The 15,648-nt window shown below is 42.1% G+C and overlaps 1 protein-coding gene across 1 annotated transcript in view; it reads right to left on the reverse strand.

Moving 5' to 3' along the window:
- LRMDA (leucine rich melanocyte differentiation associated) overlaps nucleotides 1-15,648 on the reverse strand; it is a 733,109-nt gene that overhangs the window by 553,353 nt on the left and 164,108 nt on the right.

A 15,648-nucleotide genomic window follows, 5' to 3' on the forward strand; every position in this document is an offset into this window, starting at 1 on the left:
TTAACGTGCTGTTAGCTGCCTTGGCCCCGTTGAGGAAAGGCATGTTTTAAATAATGTTGAAAAATGAGAGGTATTTTTCAACACACATGGGGGGAAAACATGGAATGAGTGAAGTTGTTTTAGTTTAGCCTGAGTTATTATTATTTCAAGGCAAATAATAAAAGCAAGCAAAAAGCAAACAACAACAACCCAGCCAGGATCCTCCTCCACACCCTCTTTTCTACTCTTTACTAACCTTCTTCCACAAGTTCCCATAACTGTCCTCTACAGGAACACCATAACAGCTGACAACCCAAACTGCCTCCCAAACCCACCATGCCTTCTATCAAAAGAAGGGGTACTGGAATTCCCCAATCAACTCTTCCCCAACACTCCAAAGACCATAAGGCATCCTTCTAACGACTTTCCCCACTTTCTTCTGCACAATGGCTGTACTTGCTTGAACCTATTTATGAAGAGCTGAAACGTAGGAGCGAGAACACCTTCATTTTGTGCAACCAAAACCATTTTGCCCATGTGTAGATATGACAGAAGAGACCTAAAAAAGCAAAAAACAAGGAAGTCTTCTCTGCCATGCTACTATACACAGACATCTCTAATTAGACAGCAACAAAATTTTATTAATAGGCTGGACATTATGGAATGAGCTTGTTATAAATGGGCCCTGTCAAAGCCTTATTCAGCTACCAAATGAGTATTCTCAGTTCACTGCTCACATCTGAAGCATCACCGCTGGTGCCGGATAACAAATGATTGCTATTAACCGTATTGTTAGTAATGATGGCTGAAAACAAACAAAAACCCATAAATAACAGTCTACAGAAAAATTAACCCATAAACTTGATAGATACCCAGCTGAGAAATAATAAATGACACTTTGGATCCTGCTGGGAGAAGCGAGTGGTTTTTGTTTTCTCCTCTGTCATTAACACATTTTCTGTGCTAAAAATTAGATTCTGATATATAATTATCAACGCTTCGAGATATTAATTCTGCTATCACTCCCTGTTTCTCTGCTAGCTGGATGTAATGTTATTCACAGATTACTCTGAGAAAACACATCAGACACTTAACAGAGCAGGTCAAAGTGACAAACAGCTTCTGCTGGCAACACTAAGCTTCTGCAGTCCTCTTAAAAAAATAAGAACAACAACAACAACAACAACAACCAACAAGGCAGGGATGCAAAACAAAATTTCTCACATTAATTAACTCAAGTTTTCTTTGCAACCAGAAAACAAGCCTCTGCTGTGTAATGTGAGCTCAGCATATTCCCATCTGTCCTGATGAAAGCTGTATTAGGAACAAACAACTGACAAATACTAACTTGCATTTGTATATTCAAGTCCACATTCATTAAATCTTGAGAAAGTATTCCTTTTTCCCACTAGTATAATAAATACAACTTCTTGGTTATTAAATGTAACACTAAACAATCCTTGCACTCCACTTTTCATTCCTAGATGTATATTTCTATATGTCTGGTGTATGTATGCCTGGAAGTACATATCTAGGTGTACAATTACTTTAACTGAAAACCCTAAAAGGAGCAAGGCTTCATTAACAGGAGCTGACTTTTCCCCTTCATGATTCACATTTCAATAACTGAAAAGTAAATTTATGTTGAGGGTGTCAATCTTGTAAAGTACTTCAATCTCTAAATGGCATTACTATCAAAAACACTTGATTTGATTTGTAGCTGTGTCTTACATTCTACACAGAAACATGTGCAGAAAACTATGCAAGTGCGCCTTCAGCCACAACAGTGCATATACATGCCTACTCAGAAGTAAGTCCCCCTGAATTCAATGAGTCTACAACTGATTTAAGAATTCTCTTAATTGAATCTTACCTATCACCCTCAAGCTAAGTTTGCTATGTGTCTCTCTGATAAAACCATTTCTTTTATAAGCAAAAAAATCCTTGGGAAATTAAGCAAGCAGGATTGTTAGAATAAGGGAGAAGAGGTGCTTGAGTTTATACTTTATACCCTTCCCCCTCCTTTCTAGCCCTAGCCAAGTTCTGCTGATGACTGAGTCTAACCCAAACCTCATACATTCTATCCACTACATTTTCCTCAGTATTTGGCACCCTATGATATTAAATAACTATAAAACTAGAAAGCCAAAATAACTAAATCACCTGGCAGCCAATTTCTGAGAGTTAAACCACAAACCCGTAAAATGGTGGAGTGTGTTGAAATAATGTAAAGGAAACCCATAAATTCAAACTTTATGTTCTGTAAAGAACAAATATGAAAAAGGCATCAAAATAATGAAAGATTGTTTATGTATTCTGGCATGAAATGGGAATGTGTTATGAGAGAGAGAGCGCCATGGCAGAGACGGATCGACAGAGCTGACAGTGTGGTATTCATCCTACGCGGTACAGCAGACGTCCTGCTAGTGGCAGTCGACAGTGCAATAAATCAAGCGCTCTCGATGCTGTACCTACAGCTTATTACATCCAAGATGACAAATAAATAATAATCCCTGTCACAGCGGCCCTTTGCTCAAGGATTGAGCCTGAAACCTTTTGCTCATCACTCCTGGTCTTAAGTGAAAACACCAGAACAAGGGAATTGAAGGCCACGGTTTACTGAGCTCATGAAATACAAAAGCAAGCTGGACAGAGAGAAAACTAATGCTGAGCAAGAAAAAAGGTCAAGTAGTAAAGAAAGGATAAACATTTAAATAGCCTAACTTAAAAGGGGGCAACGTTTAGCACCAGGGCAGCTACAAATTGCCTAAAAATAAAAAGACTGCCAGCGGGGGTGGGGGGTGGGGAGAGAGCACCTGCAATCTCTGAGGACAGCCTTGCCTTGGACGATTAGGTTTAGGGCACAAGCTACATACCAATGGCAACAAGTTCTGACAAATATACTCAGAAATTCTATTTGGAAAGGTACATGGTGCACTTTGCTGCCTATTTTTCTGTCCCTTGCAATTGACTGGTTCATGTGTTCAGTTCTGCATAAAGAATGACCGCTCCCCGCTTAAAATGGGGGGGCACCCTTTGCGTGGACGCGCGCAGCCCTAGGTCTGGAGTGGCCCCATCAGCATAGGCTTGGCTTTGCCTTCCCTCAGGTGGGATACCTGGAGGTCTCCGCCTACCTCAGTGAGTTGTCCAATCCCACCTGGGGGAAGCGTTGCCAAGGAGACCAGGCCAGGTAGGGGAGGGATTACCTGCCCACACAATAGAGGGAGGATCTTACCTGGGAATCCTCACTTGGCTCCAGAGCTTCTCCCACCCTACCCACCCTCAGTTAATGTCTTCTTTTGCAGGTTAACTCTTCTTCATAGGTTTTGCAGATTAACTTTTCTTCACAGGTATGCGGGCGCTGCTACGTTAAGGTCGCTGTTAAAGGGCCGGAAAGGAATTTCCCTGCATTGGCAGGTTTTGCCTTTCCCGTAGCAAAACATCACAACTTTGGCGGTATCAGGCCTTGGGCGGAATCCTTTAGTCCATCTTCCTCTTTGCAGCGGCGATACCAGGGTTCCCCGTTAAAGGGGTTTCTGAAGGGAGGCTTTGACCGTACACCGAAAGGTCGTCATTGCTCTCCCCTGCGGCGTCGGCGTAACGGGGGCGGCTATCTCTGCTTGAACATATATTCTCCAGAGCCGGCCCATCCCCCCCCACACACACTGGATAACCCTGATGCTCCCTAGGTCCCTGGCTGGGGACTGGGGAGGGAGAACGCCCAATGCCTGAGCCAAGGTCTACCCACATATGAAATTTAATAAAGTTGTGGCCAATTTAATCCCATAGCATGTTGTCTTGAGTCGTTATTCCACATGACGGGAGGGACCGCTCAGGATCTGGGGACTCCGCCTGTCCACGCAAACAGGGAAAAAATCCCATCCCTTGTCCAAAGGGCACAATCAGAAGTTAAGGTGGGGGGATATTCCTAGTCTATTATCCAACATTTAGGTACTATGTCAAGAGTTCTGTGCATATGTTCTATAAACATGTAGATGCTGGCTGGATTGTGCCCAGAAACATAGGAAGTTCTACCATTGGTCCATCTAGCTCAGCATTGTCTGCATTGACTAACAGTGGCTTTCCGGGATTTCAGCAGGGGACATTTCCAGCCTTACTTGGCGATGTCAGGGATTGAACCTGCAACCTTCTGCATGCAATGCAGATGTTCTACCACTAAGCCACACCCTCATTTCCCTGCCAAACCCCAACCTCCACATGTTAAAGTCCAGTCTACATAAAGACATAGTGATGTATGGAAGTGAAAGCTGGACCATAAAAAAGGCTGATCGCTGAAGAATTGATGCTTTTGAATTATGGTGCTGGAGGAGACTCTTGAGAGTCCCATGGACTGCAAGAAGATCAAACCTCTCCATTCTTAAGGAAATCAGCCCTGAGTGCTCACTGGAAGGACAGATCCTGAAGCTGAGGCTCCAATACTTTGGCCACCTCATGGGAAGAGAAGACTCCCTGGAAAAGACCCTGATGTTGGGAAAGATGGAAGGCACAAGGAGAAGGGGACGACAGAGACGAGATGGTTGGATATTGTTCTCGAAGCTACCAGCATGAGTTTGACCAAACTGCGGGATGCAGTGGAAGACAGGAGTGCCTGGCGTGTTCTGGTCCATGGGGTCATGAAGAGTTGGACACGACTAAACAACTGAACAACAACAACAACACACAGAGACAAGATCCCACACTCTGGAAAAATGGAGGATATGAATCATCATTCATTGATGTGTACACACAGACACTGTGCAGATGAGACCTTTTAACTGGGGTCTCATCTGCACAGTGCAGTGGTTGGATATCGCAAGATGAGGCCAGCAGGTACAAACCCAAATCACTCAATGCATACATTTTTATATGCATTCAGTGTTCATGTCTTAGAACAAAAGAGGCAGGGACTCTACCCAGCTGGTGATTACCATTTTCTTGACGAATAAGCATTCCATGTCCTTTTGCCCTTCAGCAGACTAAAATTAGAACCCCTCTACCTACAGCACCCTGCCCAGTGGGAGTCCTGCTTTCAAAATGATTCTTGTGGAAGAATTTAGACAAACCTTCCCTGAGCCCACTTGTCTCCAAGGCAGACTTGTGTTAACCACAGCTGTTCAAGTTATCAGAACAAATCCCATGGTACAGGGCCAGGCTGTAGGCCAGAAAATAAAATAATAAACAGAAACTGCTGGTTTAAGGTGGGAAAGCACCTTGTAATGCTACAATGAAAAGCAAGCAGCAGACCAGGTCGCAATGCTTTATTCAGTCATTACCATGCTTGTCCCAATATCAAATGGTTTCCCTGTATAGGCATAATCTTCACTTGATAGAGGTTTCCAATTTTACAGTACAGTAAGTATTAGCAATGCACAATGTTTGAGAAGCCCCAATTGAGATATTGCAGCAGAATGCATTCTGCCTCTTTTATCCACGCCTTAAAAACACACACACACCCTATGAGGATTGAGCTGCCATTCAAACTTCAAAAAGAGAAAGGTGCAGTAGTCCTATTTGGGTGTTCAAGTCACACACATGATTAGAACGGAATGAAAGAGAGTGGAGAAAAGTATGCTAGTTTCACTCCCACCGTCACTGTCCTCCTCGCCTCCCACGAACCAGAACCAAATGTCTGCAGCAGGGAGCCTTCCCTGTTCAAGAAATTATTGGTTCTAAATCACACAGGGAGCCTAGTACCTACACAAGTAGAAAAGACTCCCCACCTCAGAATCCCTTCCGCAAGTTAAGAGTGAATGGGATGGTAACTACAGTGGAGCCCCCATACTCTTCCCTGCTCTCTCCAGTCATGTAAGGGATTAGAGTGTCTAATGAGAACTCTCATAAATTTACATACAAGGGTCATTATCCAGTTCAGTAAACTGGGCTGCTTCAGCAAATTGGGAGGAGGCAGGAGGAGAGGAATGGTAAAATAAGCAGCTTTGTTCAGGTGAGAGGAAAGAGGGCAGCGTGTTGCATTGACCTTTAAGTTATGAAGTGCGGTGAGCAGAGACATAAGTTTCCTTACTTCCATGTCTGAGGGTGTGGGAGGGTAAAAATGTGCTTCACTAGCTACCCAGCAATAGCTCTGGTGGTGGACTCCTGGCCAATGGCCACTATTTCTCTGCCACCAGGAAAAAAAAAAAAGATTTATGGGAAAGCCACTATACCAGAAATTGTGTTTGCCTGCTTGCCAGTTAGCAGCCACAACAGAGCTTTTGCTGACTGGCTGAGTACATTGTTTCACCAGCACGGCTCATTGCCATGGATGAGGGGGGCGGAGAGAAAGATGCACACCATATAACTAAAGGTAAATGCAGTACACAGCATTTCCCTCCCCTTGCAAAAACCAAATCATTTATTTTCACCCCAACCTGAAAACAGGCAGAATGTGTCCCTCCCGCAACTTGCCTCCTATGAATGGAATGGCAAAATGCATTTTGCATCAGCTTGAATACGGACCTAGGTTACTTGTTACATCACACTTTTTATATCTTTATCCTCCCTCAGAAATGAGTACACAAGTCAAAATGGGATTGAAACACCAAATTGGGGGTTAAATAAATAATTTGATTCAGTGTTGGTGATTTACTTGGTAATCTATGATTTTTATAATTCTCTGATGTTTTAATGATTTTGTTGGAGTGTGGTTTTTTAATGGAGCTGATAGTCTGTAAATATTCTTACTTAAAGAAATAAAAACTTAAAGTGTTCTAATTATGCATAATAACTTTCATTCTGATATCAAAGGATTCAAGGCAAATACTGCATTATTATATATTTTGTATATTCCATCCTCCTTGTGAAAACAGGTGAGGTGGCTGAACTGTTATTTGAACCTGCAATTTAGAAATGTGTCTCAAACATGCCTGGTAACTTTATTTATGATACATTAATCTCCAAGGGAGAGACCATGTTAACAGTGAGTGTGCATATACACACAGAGAGAGGCATGGGCAACAACAAACACATGAATTAAACAGAAAGCTGCATTTGGTTTGGCCCCAAAGAACCAACATGTCTACACAGTGGCTCTTTGTCAGAGCATCTAAACTTAAAAACACAACAAGAGCCCTACCAGATCAGACCGAAGGTCCATCTCAGTCTGGCCCACCATTCTGATTCCCCCATTGTCCACATACATGTCTCCTGATAAGCACACAAACATGAGGACAGTCCTTGGAGACTTTTTCCTCTCATACAATCAGTTAGCTGTCTCTCTGAGGAAATCCAGAAACTTCTGCTTATGAGAGTCACAAAGTAGTTCAAACAGTGCACTGCAATACAGTGGTACCTCGGGTTACATACGCTTCAGGTTACATACGCTTCAGGTTACAGACTCCGCTAACCCAGAAATTGTGCTTCAGGTTAAGAACTTTGCTTCAGAACAAAACAGAAATCGTGCTCCGGCGGCGCGGCAGCAGCAGGAGGCCCCATTAACTAAAGTGGTGCTTCAGGTTAAGAACAGTTTCAGGTTAAGAACGGACCTCCGGGACGAATTAAGTACTTAACCCGAGGTACCACTGTATAAGGTAGCAAAAAGGAATAAAAACATATCTGTGATATAAAATACACAATCGTGCATGTCCATGTATATGCACGGACTGTAGAATATGTTCAAATATGTAGCTGCATCTTCTCAAATACATCTTACCCTTCTAAAGCATGCAAGTTGTATAAATTGTACCTAGTAAATTACATTTAGATCCTGCTTTTGCGCTACTCATGGAAATCTGTATGGCCATTGTGAAAACAGGATGTTGGACTAGATAAGCCTTTGACCTGATCCAGCAGGGCTTCTTCTTATGTTCACTTTTCATGAGCAATCAAACATGACTGGAGTCCCAGTTATCCTCAGAAAGTAAAGTAAGAAGTTCCTGTATCCTGACCTAGTCACACATTCTTACCCTAACCTTTCTGTCCCAACCCTTGGGGCTCATAATTTAATCTGACTGCTCAGCCAATCCATATTATATTGTAATATATAATATACCAAATCAGGTCCAAGGTTCTTGCTTTAATCTACAAAGCCCTGAACAGCTTGGGTTCTTACATCCCAGTCAATGAGATCATCCAGAGGGCTGCTGTTAGTTGTCCCCTGTTTTTCAGAAGCCCAACTGGCTTCAAGTAAACATCTGGCATTTAGTGTCACTGATCCCATGCTATGGAATACATTTCAAGCAGAGATTTGGCAGGTCTTCTCACTGCTAACTAGCAGGTGTCTCTTGAATACTCTTCTATGCAGACAAGCCTCTCAGTTTATTTTTCCAAGATGAAACAGTAGATTTTGGGATTATTTATATTATTTTTAAGTTTCCTATATTTTATTGTGTTTTTATATACTGTCATTATCATCATCAATTTATAATCATAATTACCTCAAGGCAATGTACACTAAAAACAACAAAACAGTTAAAAACTAAGTAAAAGAATGTAAGTTTACCACCACCCCTCACCCCTCAACTCTCTCTCCCCACCTCTCTTCTCCCCCAAACTTATACTGCAGGTGTGCACAACCTACAACCCTCCAGATGTTGTTGGACTACACCTCCCATTATCCCTGATTACCAGCTATGCTGGTTGGGGCTGATAGGAGTTGTAGTTCAGAAACATCTGGAGGGCGGCAGGTTGTGCACCCCAGTCATACTGTGTACAACATTAATGTCTCACATTTAATGTAACTGATCTGTAGAAAAGGCTCTGCAACCTGAAAATAGAGACAATGCACGTACCTTTGAAGCCCAAGATAATCTTTAATAAAAAATATATATTTTTAAGAAAATAAACCACCTTTAAAGCAGATATCAGTCAGTAGATTTTATTGTTTATAGCCAATGGCCATCACAATACAGTATGAGCACAAATCACAAAGTTACAAAGTGAATACATATAAAACAAAATTTGTTGTTGTTGTTTAGTCGTTTAGTCGTGTCCGACTCTTCGTGACCCCATGGACCAGAGCATGCCAGGCACTCCTGTCTTCCACTGCCTCCTGCAGTTTGGTCAAACTCATGTTTGTAGCTTCGAAGACACTATCCAACCATCTTGTCCTCTGTCGTCCCCTTCTCCTTGCGCCCTCCATCTTTCCCAACATCAGGGTCTTTTCCATGGAGTCTTCTCTTCTCACAAGGTGGCTAAAGTATTGGAGCCTCAGCTTCACGATCTGTCCTTCCAGTGAGCACTCAGGGCTGATTTCCTTCAGAATGGATAGGTTTGATCTTCTTGCAGTCCACGGGACTCTCAAGAGTCTCCTCCAACACCATGATTCAAAAGCATCAATTCTTCGGCGATCAGCCTTCTTTATGGTCCAGCTCTCACTGTTGTACATCACTACTGGGAAAACCATAGCTTTAACTATATGGACCTTTGTTGGCAAGGTGATGTCTCTGCTTTTTAAGATGCTGTCTAGGTTTGTCATTGCTTTTCTCCCAAGAAGCAGGAGTCTTTTAATTTTGTGACTGCTGTCACCATCTGCAAGTAAAATCTCTCACTGCCTCCATTTCTTCTATTTGCCAGGAGGTGATAGGACCAGTGGCCATGATCTTAGTTTTTTTGATGTTGAGCTTCAGACCATATTTTGCGCTCTCCTCTTTCACCCTCATTAAAAGGTTTTTTAATTCCTCCTCACTTTCTGCCATCAAGGTTGTGTCATCTGCATATCTGAGGTTGTTGATATTTCTTCCGGCAATCTTAATTCCGGCTTGGGATTCATCCAGCCCAGCCTTTCGCATGATGAATTCTGCATATAAGTTAAATAAGCAGGGAGACAATATACAGCCTTGTCGTACTCCTTTCCCAATTTTGAACCAATCAGTTGTTCCATATCCAGTTATAACTTTAGCTTCTTGTCCCACATAGAGATTTCTCAGGAGACCGATGAGGTGATCAGGCACTCCCATTTCCTTAAGTACTTGCCATTGTTTGCTGTGGTCAACAAAGCAAAATTTAAACAATACAAAATAGACACATGGCACAAAAACCACCTTTATCCAACTGGGAAACCCTGTCAGGACAAGAATGTGTTCAGCTGTTTCCAGAAGTGTACATAGCAGGCACCTTTCATCTTAACAGGAATTATATTCCACCGAACAGGGACAACCACTCTAACAGCCCAGTTCCAAGATCTTTGGAACTTAGGGCTTCTGAGATCTTTGGAACTTGTAGGAAAAATTATCCCACTGATGGGTATATAAAGGACAAGGTGGACCTGAGCTGTATAGGGCCTCATACATTCGTACCAACACCTTGAACGTGAGCTGCTAGCACATTGGCAGCCAGCACAAAAACTCAAGCAAGGTGTCATATGCTGACAGTACTTTGCCCCCCACAAACAACCTAGTCACCATCTTGTGCACCAGCTGCAGCCTCCGGCTCATCCTCTAGGCTAACCCCACATAGAGCACATTGCAGTTATCTAACCATGAGGTCCAGTGCATGGACAACTGTGCTCAAACTATCCAATCTAAGAATGGCCATATCTATCTTACCAACCAATGTTCATAACAGGCACTCCTAGTCACTGAGGACAACTCCACCTACAGTGACAGCTGGATATTGTTGCACGCTGCCTTGATATTATATGAGTGAGGTGAATATAAATAACTTTAGAAATAATTTTAAAAAATATATTGTAAATATGTAGTTAGAGAATGTTCTAAGAATATATTAAATTATGAAATTGATCTAGTATTTTCAAACACTAAAGGAAGAGAGGCTGTGCGGTTTTCCAGTGAGTCTATGAGAAATATCAAAAACATTAAGGATTATAATATTGTTTATGACCAATCTTGAGAATTTCAGCCTTTAATGAAGCCTTTAACATGGTGGAAGTCAAGGTGGATGGCTTTGTTCATGACTGAGTTAAAGAGGATGTCCAGGGACAACTGACCCATTGAGAAAAATCCTCTGGAATGTTCTGTGCAAGTCTGGAAGTTTTTTTACAGCTTCATTCATTTTAATGGGGTTTGCCAAAAATATTTTTGGGTGGATTTGCCCTATATTAGTGAAAAGGAAGCTATTTTCATTTTCTGCTTCATGTAACCTAAAATTCTTGGGCCACCTCCATATCCTTGCATTCAGTCCTGGGTGGGGTGATCCTGGAGGGAATCTGGAGAAAGTTTGGAGGACATAGCTGGAGCAAGGGGCTGACAAGCAAACAATTTGAAGGTCACACACCAGAAAAGCAGTGAGATAAAAAAGCACTTTATTACCCTGGACAGGTATGAAGAGCAAAGGGTTTTGACAAGAGCTGGTTGCTGACTGAACACATTTAGACTTCCCCCACCCTGACTACCACTTCTCAGGCTCTGTTCCTTTATTAGAAAATGAAGCCTCTGGCCTGGAACCTGGTAGTCCATCATCTCTCCATCACCTCTTCCCAGGCATGCTGCCTGCAGTGGTGAGTAGATTTGTGACACAAAGCCTTCTACAGCTTCTGTGGATGATGTTACTGACTCAGCCAGCCCTTCACCCCCTGGGTCCATATCCACGCCACTGTTGTAAGTCTGGGACATAACACCCAGAGACTAAGAGTTATTGCACTTTTATGCAGAATGGGGCGATAGACTGAGATAGAAGAATTCTGTACCACTTACAATTGCAAGTGGGTATGGTATCTTTTTAAAAATACTCTCCTACAAAAACCAACCAACCAAAAATCTCAGCAAGTAGTAAATGAACACATCACTGAGAAAGAGCTAAGCTAAACTCTCTCCTTGACGTTCTAATTTGGTTTGGGGAAGTATTCAAAAACATGACACAAACATGGGAACCTACAGTCTGAAGTCCAGAATTCAAGCATCTCATTCTGAGTAACTAATTCACCTCTATGTAATATAATAAAAGGGTCAATGATGTAAGATTCTGCTACAGATGATAGATTACTTCATTTACATTACAGATTTACATTTGTATTTTTTAAAGCACCTATATATTTATTAGTGGGTCCCCCCCCTTATTTACAGACAGACAAGAATGATGTGTAAAAACCACATCTCGAACACCTCATACCAGTAATGTGCACATTTTATTTAATTTACATTGTAAAGTATGTTTGGTTCTTTGCTCACTCCATAAGTGTGTTCTACATGCACAAGATATATATTCTACTGCAAGTTTAACACAAGCCCTCAGCTAATGATTTTATTTGAATAACTTATTACCAAATCCAGGAAGCATCAACATATTATAGAACGAGAACTTGGATTTCAGTAATTCCGCCTACACTAATGCTAAGTCACTATTGGGAGCATTTAGTTATAAATTGTCTTTCAATAAAAAGTAAAGAGCTCCCAAAACAACAAAATGAAAAGACACAGCAGCTTAAATCAGGGAAGTCAATTTCCACATGCCGATCCTAAATATTTCATGGCCCTATTTTATTCTGACATTTGTAGATGACTAAAGTGTTACAAAGGAAATAAAATGCTGATTAAAGAGTTCACTGTCATAAAGGTTACTGAATTGTAAATGGCCCTTTCCATCTTCCTGTTAATAGGTACCCAGCTGTAAACATCAAGAAGGATGTGACGGGAGGGCTGAGCTGCTCCTTTAGGAGTCGTATATACATTAATCACTGAATCACCAAGCCATGCTTAATTGCAAGTTGTATATCACACAAATCCATGGTAAGTAGAAGGAAACTCATTATTGCAGCTTCATAACTACTGGGTACTTCTCATTTTAACCTTCTCACACCTGGGACACACTGGTGTTTTACAATGGGAATGCAGAGATGGTATTAAGCTACTAATTATAGTGGCACGGGCTGTTTGCCTGCTGCTTGAACATTCTGCAAGATAAAGCAAGAAAATAAAAAACAGAAATAAGGAATAGAGTTGCATTTTCTTTAGTTCTATTTATGCAAATTTTCAGGGACTTTCCCTCCCTCCCCATCTCCTCTTCTGAGGACAGCACATTAAAATTGCCTTGATAGTTTGCAGAAGAGTTTAAATGATAAAGGAAAAAACTGCAGTATATTTTGCTTTGACACAATTATTGATTTAAATCCCATACAATAGCACAATACTATTTAAAGGTCATCCAAAGAAAAATGAGTTTACACTTGAATGGAGAAAGCTTATCTGTCATGAAAGCATAATGATGTGTTTATACTCTCACATGTGTGTGCATATCCTTCCAACCTCCTTCCTTCAAGAAGATGGAAGCCCGAATGCAGGTGTAATCTGTTTTTATGGAGAAATATTAAAGACATGCACAGATGAGTTCATGCCATTGGTCAATTCAGTGCTATCGTGTAAGAGAAGTTTGTCCTGGATTCCTGCAGACATTTGAACACTTAGAAGCACAATCTGGAGAAAGGCTCTCCTACACAAGCTCAACTCAAATGAGTGGGGGCCACAGAAAAGCACTAATGAAATCCTCCATGATTTGGCACTTATTTTTGAGGGGAAATTATTATTATATATATATATAAAGGTTTGTAACTGCTACATAATAAAATGTCCAGATTTGCCACCTAAAGTAATGCTATCTAGCCTCTGGTTGCTCTACCAAATTGTAATCAAGATTATGGTAGGAAACTGCCTACATTCTCACTCAGAAGGGAAATAAAATGGTTTTTCTAAAGATCTGATATACGAACTTGCTTTGTTTGCAAGATTCTGCAAAGCCCAACTGCCTGTACAACACAACTCTGAAGCCCTACTGCTAGATAGTGACCCTGTATCACAACTTTCAAAGTAGAGCAGTCTCAAGAACATAGAAAGTTGGCTGTCCACTGTGCTATGTAGAGCTTCACAGACTGAGATTCTGTGTGTTTGTTAAGGCATTTTGCATTCCCCATATAAGTTACTATTGAGGGTTCATGAGGAGAGATGCCAGGCACAACATCCCCCTGTGAGTGCATAGAAAGGCTTTCTGCCCATATATGGGTAGCAGCAACACTGTGCGTTCAGCATATTACAGCACACAAAGGAGAAAGATGGATCTGTTTCTTCTGTTTTGCTTCTGATCAGTTATCAAAGTTGACAATTATATAAAACTATTAAAATGCGACATGATCCCACAGCTCACTGATTCAATCTTTTGGCCCCTATTATGTAAGCTTCTCTTAAAAAAAAAACCAAGAACTTTGGGTGTCCAAAGTTGCAAGCCTTGATGTTGCCTATACTTAAAATTCACCAGCAGTTCTCTTCATAGTGAAAGAGCTAGAGGGATGTCACTGACCCAGATGGAAACAACTCTGACCAAGATCCTCACTCTGGCTAGGCGCATAGCCAGGTAGCTTCATTGAGAAGGAATATCAGAAAATGGTCCTTTAGAAAGGTACAGGAAAGTGTTAGGGAGGTCCGGTCACCTTTTCTGGTGGGCGACGTTGCGGCCAAGCATCGGGGCCCCTACAGTGATCTGGCAGGGGACAGAGATCAATGCCTCCATTGTTGCCATCCAGGTCACGTCGCCGGTGCTGGGCCCACCCAGGGGTGGCCCTGCTGTCCAATTAGTGCTGGCAGGAGGCTGGGCTGTAGGAAACTTAAACTGCGGCACAGCCGGGGAGCCCTCCTCTTGCGCCCTTCACTAGATGACACGAACTTGCTATGGACAAACATTGGTCGCCATATTGTTGGTGCTGGGTAGGATTTTTTTCCACTTGGCAAATTGGCACCAGCCATTTGGTTTTCACCTACCTTGTAACAATCGTTACAACTTTGTGAAGTTAGGCATTGGGTAAGCTTTGTTTGGATGGATGGGAGGTTGTAGCCTCCGCCTGCCCCTCCTCATTAAGGGTATCCTGTTAAAGGGAACCGGGGTGTGTGGATTCTGTCTGATGCCCGGATGTGAGCCATGCCACAACCCCAATGTGGACCCTTAGGGTGCCCCTATTTGATGTAAGTCATAGGGCTCCCCCTATTGGCGGTTTACACTTAGATGGGCTCCCTGCAGATGGGCAATATAGCCTGGCTTTACCCAATGACTAATCCAAACTGCTCACATCTGTAACCAATAAAGTTGTGGCCTATTTGAACCCATAAACCTAAATACTCATGTCCGTGTGTTTATTATGCACTAGGGAACTGCAGGTCGCAGGGCCTTGGCATGCAAGTGCTCCATTTGGCTTCCTGGCATAATCAACCAGCTTTACACAACTGGAGGAGCAAACAGAATGAGTGAGTAGACTAAAGTCACCTGGTGAGTTCATGGGAGAAGCAAAATTTTACCCAGAGACTTCCTGATCTGTAGCTTAACCTCTTAGCCTCTCCACCAGAGAAGCTCTCTCTATTGTGTTTAGCTTTGCCATTTTAAAACAAGTTAAGAGAGTCTTAAATCTGCACTGATAGCGCAGCAATGGAAATTAAGTGCCAGACAAAAGATACTCATCCACTTTTTCATGGTTTACTAGGGCATCTAAGCAAAGGTATCTGGTGGGAAAACACCCATTGTTTTACACCTTGATTTTCTGAGTGGGGTGGAGGGATTAAATGTAGTCAGATGTATCTATGTTGATGTGTTTCCACCAGTACTTTTTTCAGCGGGAACTCACCGGAACTCAGTTCCAGCACCTCTCAGGTGGGCACCATTGCTATTCTAAGAGAACAAAGGAGGTGTTCCTGGTGAGTTCCGGCACCTCTTTTTTATAGAAAAATAGCACTGGTCTCCACATAAGCACTCCTCTTGATTGAATAATTTATTCTGGGAATGTGCCACATTATGTACCCC

The sequence above is a fragment of the Podarcis melisellensis genome, assembly GCF_964234715.1.
Source record: "Podarcis melisellensis genome assembly, chromosome: 5".
Lineage (NCBI taxonomy): Eukaryota > Metazoa > Chordata > Lepidosauria > Squamata > Lacertidae > Podarcis > Podarcis melisellensis.